This window comes from Notamacropus eugenii, chromosome 7 (genome assembly GCF_028372415.1).
Source record: "Notamacropus eugenii isolate mMacEug1 chromosome 7, mMacEug1.pri_v2, whole genome shotgun sequence".
In the NCBI taxonomy this organism is placed as follows: Eukaryota; Metazoa; Chordata; class Mammalia; order Diprotodontia; family Macropodidae; genus Notamacropus; species Notamacropus eugenii.
The window spans coordinates 158,344,419-158,349,256 of record NC_092878.1 but is presented as its reverse complement, the minus strand read 5'-3'; the positions used below and the strand labels follow the sequence as shown (position 1 = coordinate 158,349,256).

Below are 4,838 nucleotides of genomic sequence, written 5' to 3'. Positions count from 1 at the left end.
GCATGACAAGCACACTGGCCAAGACTTGCTTTTTAAGATCTACTGGCAGACTTGACCACTGATCAGTTATAACTTGCATTTTGTGTGTTTATTTGGAAAATAGTATAACCACTGTTACTTTAACTCTGCTACACATCAGAAGAAACATGTATGAACAGTTTTTCAATTTTTTTCTTCTTTTTGCTTCTTTCCTTTTGCTTCCACCAAGGCCTTATTTTTATTCAATGCCCTCAAATTGTACCTGAGGCTACTACTATCCCCCTGGATCATTAAAGTCCCCCCAAGGGACCGTATAGCCCACTTTGGCAACCTATATATCTAGATAAATCTCTAAGACTGTAAGTTGCAGAGAACGTCAATCCTTATACCAGTTGCTTATACCAATAAAATTCAAGTTCTATCCTTCATCTCCTAAAGAATGTTGAAGTTCATGCACACAGATTCTGTGTGTAGTTTGGTAGACTGACTCCCAAGTTTTTTACAAGTTTTGTTGATAATTAGAATTTACCCATCTGCTAATGCTATCTTTTGAAGTTAATATGCAGAAAGGCTGATAAATTCTGTCAGTTCATTCAGCATCCAACTTTACTGTAATTATTGGTTCAATTAACTATTTTTTTTAATTGAGTATCTAGAGTTTCTTAAATAGACCATTATATTATCTTGGTTGGTGAGTCAGGCAATTAGTATTTATTAAGTCCTCATATTTGCAAGATTGTGCTAAGCCCTGTCAATATAAAGAATGACCAAAACAAATAAACAAGCAAAAAGTAAGTCCCTGCTTTCAAGGAGCTAATAGTCTAAACAGGGGAGAAACATATAAACAATTATGTACAAACAAGACATATGCAGGATAAAAGAGGGTAGTATCAGATGGAAAGTACTAAGAGGAATCTTTGGAAAGAGTTCTTGAAAGAAGGTAGGACTTTAGCTAAGATTTAAAAGAATCCAGTAAATCTAAAAATGATTATTGGTTTCTTTCTCAAGGCTCATTCCCACATTTTTGTCCCCTTATCTTGCTTTTATGAACATCATTTCTAGAACTATATTAAGGAGTACTACCGTGACTAATATGAAATATGTTTTGCATATATAATGAATAACCTATTGCTTTCCTTCTCAATGCGTGGAGGAGAGTTGGAGGAAGGGAGAGAATTAGGAACTCAAAATGAAGGAACAAGAATGTAAAAATAAATACATAATGATTAGAATGTCAAATACAGAACAAAACATTTATCCTGATAACTAAGAGCACAACATCAGACAGATGAGTAGGATGTACCTGCTGTTGTTGGGCAGCAGCTCTACACCAATATGGCCTGTCCTGTCCAATCTGTTCACATCAGGCTTCTCTTCCTACTGAAACAAACTGTGAGCATCTTTTTTTGTGGTTCCTGCATTATTGCATATTGGCGATATGGTTCATGACTTGGGGCTTTTAGTTGTCCAATCTGTAGAAAAGCGGTTACCTTATTCTTACCAATATTTGGTGAAGGTAATCAGACTCAGGATGCCTCAGAATTGCATCAAGATATTAATGACTATAATCGAAGATTCTCAGGACAACCCAGATCCATTGTGGAAAGAATTATGGCTCTGCACACTTTACTGAGACATACATTCAGGGAAATGTTTTCAGTTGGGGGTCTTTTCAGGATGTTCCACATCAGGACATTACTTTGTTTACTGGGAGCTTTTTTCTATCTGATATCACCCTTGGATTTTGTTCCTGAAGGCTTGTTTGGAATTCTAGGATTTGTAGACCATTTCTTTGTTATCTTTTTATTGCTTATATACATCTCCATCATGTATATGAAATATAAATATTATAATGAATAATTTTCTTGTATAGTAAAATGTTACATAAAACTTTAAAAGTCAATATCTTTTAGCATTCACTATATTTTGTGCATTTGCAACTGAATTTTGCTTTTCCATTCCAGCATAATTGTTTATCAGCTAAAGCTAAAAGAACTTTAACTTTGTACAGAATTCATTCAGTTCATACATTGGCTTACATAAAACAGTTCTTAATAAATTCCAAATTTCATACCTAGTACACTGCCTTAGAGATAGTAAGCACTCAATAAATGCTTGTGGACTAAACAAAACATATATTTCTTCCTAACCGAAATACTTAATTTTAATACTCAAATCAATAACTTGATCTTTTCAAAGGGAAATCATATAACAGAAATCTGAAAAGGAGAAAACTGAATAAAGGAAGTTGGATGAAACAACTAAATCATGATAGTTGGATGAATATAACAGGAATAAAGCCAGCTCTGATGAATTGACTACACAACTTGTACCTGAGTTATAGACAACACTAATTAACATTACGAGAAGAGAACCTGCTGCCTCATTCATTTCAAGCCTGGAGTGTGTTTCGCATTGGTGGGATGACAAAATGAGTAAGAAAAATATTTCTTTTCCTGGGAGTTGACATGTGCTCTTAAAATTCCTCAATTGACTTAACCTGGAATGGTTCTTTAATGAGCTTTGTCACAATAATAGTATGAAGGGACAGTTAGTTCCTAATATATCAGTGATGATAGATAATGAAAACTATTAACCTTATTGGTGAACATTTATTGAGCCCCTACTGCGTGTAATACTGTCCTTGGCATCAAGAGGGAAATAATCAGAAAATCCCATTTGTAATTCATTCAGATACAGACATCAACTTGACTCTAAAATGACCTTATTTCAGCTTTTTCTGTGCTGAAGGACAATAACTGGCTGTTGATGTCTACAGTAGATATAAAAAAGAGATGAAAGGTGACATGCCATATTGTTTTTAAGTAAGAAGTATTTGGGGATTTATCATTTGGAGGAAAAGACCAGAATATATCTCTGGATGTATTTCTGTATTTCTATGGGATAATTTAGGTGTGAGTCTTAAGCAGAAAATGAACTAGATACTTTCTCACTATTGGTTATAAAACCTTAATTCCTACAGAGACTCATCATAAAAGGGAAGAACAGCAGGTATGAGAATTTTTGCTATACCTACATTTACTTAACTGAGGGATTCTAGAATTCTTCCATTGAAGAACAAATCTTACTTAGGGTACAAAATTGAATTATCATGTTGGAAAAAGGAAATTTTCAGTATGTATGCTCTATCTACACTACTCACTACCACAATTCTGATAAGTATTGGTTTTTATTTTAATATTCTGGGTAAAGGTATTTTTTTATCAATTTGTAGCATTTTAAGAACTGTAATATTTGAAACCACAACAAGTTAAAAAAGGACATTTTAAAATTTATGGACTTTCTTAAATTCATTGCATTCACTTCTGGTGATGGATATAAAGGGATTTTAAATTTAATGTATTTAAACCAAGAAAAGTATTTCACTTTTTAATCAGTGTTTGAAATCAGCTATAACTCCCATGATCCAAGATAAAAATCGCACAAATCAAAGTGATGACACAGAATGCCCCCAGGAGTACATAGTAAATAGATCAATTATCTGGGGAGTCCACACAGTTGCCCAAAATCTGTCCATTGGTCAGATATCAAAAGCACCCCCAGATTCCCAGATTTTCAATGGTGAATCTTCATTATTGCAACAAGAAAACCAAAGTGACCTGAATCACTTATTACTATGTGGATATCGACGTCACAGTTGTTATGGAGAAATAATACTTGAGTTTAAGCTTTGAATTTATATGCAAATAATTTGCACTTTCAAATGAAAGCAGCATATCTCAAATGTTTATTCTGCTATTACTTCTATAATATATGTGCTCAGAAATTTTTAAAGCAGGCATAGAATGGTACCATGAAATGATACTCAGTGTAATCATTGTTCCTGCTTCATTTATTACTAATGTGTGTTAAGCATCCTATTCCACTTATAATTTACTACATTAATTTTTGCTGTGTGGAAAAAAAATTGAAAAATGAGTGTGGTGTCTCTTACTAATTGGTTCTACATTCCTAGGATTTTATATTTTATTTGCTCCCCCTTTGAAAACTACAGGCCTCCTACCTCCAAATCATGTGCAAATTTTGAGGAAAACTAAGTCAACTTTCGTGATTAGTCATCGCTGCAAATTCAAATGTGTGAAAGCTTAAGTGCTTTTTCATTTCTTATTTGTGTTTATCATATTTATCATGATTAATAAAACAAACTAACAGGCAAGCCAAAAAAAAAAAAAGAAGCAAAATTGATTTTACTCCAGCATTTTACTTTAATTCAGAGTGAATCTTTGTTTTAAATGAATTTCTTATAAACAGCATAGTGATGAATTCTACTTTCTAATATATTCTGTTACCTTCCTCTATTTTATGGGTGAGTTAACTACATTCATATTCAAAGCTATGATTTTTATTAAGCATTTATTTTCTTCCACTTTATCCTCTTGTTTATAATTCTCCATTTGTTACGACATCTTTAGAAAGAGGAAGTTGGTGGAGAAATATTCTCAGTATGAGTGATGTTTAATTAATACTTGCTACTTCCATTCCACTGCTCTTTTCCTCTTCTCCTTAACCATTCACCCCTTATAGGTTCTCAATTTTCTTTCTTTCCTTTTGAATTTTACCTTCAGAATTCTTCCATCAAAGTAGGGATTCATTTTTTCTTTAGCTAATTACTCCTTAAGTCTATAATTTTTCATTTTTAGAATTTCATTTTTTTAAAAATTCTGGACTTATATTTTATTTTTTATTTAGCTGTTATTTTCCTCTTTTAAAATGTATTTATTTTCAGTTTTCAACATTCTCTTCCTCAAAATTTTGAATTTTAAATTTTCTCCCCATCTCTCCCCTAGCCCCACCCCAGAACAACCTGTATTCTGATTGTGCTTTCTTCCAACCTGCCC

General features: G+C 32.8%; 1 pseudogene; it reads left to right on the top strand.

Annotated features, from left to right (window-relative positions):
- Nucleotides 1-1,168: 1,168 nt before the first annotated feature.
- Nucleotides 1,169-1,839, top strand: LOC140514789 (E3 ubiquitin-protein ligase RNF170-like; annotated as a pseudogene).
- The last annotated feature ends 2,999 nt before the right edge of the window (nucleotides 1,840-4,838 follow it).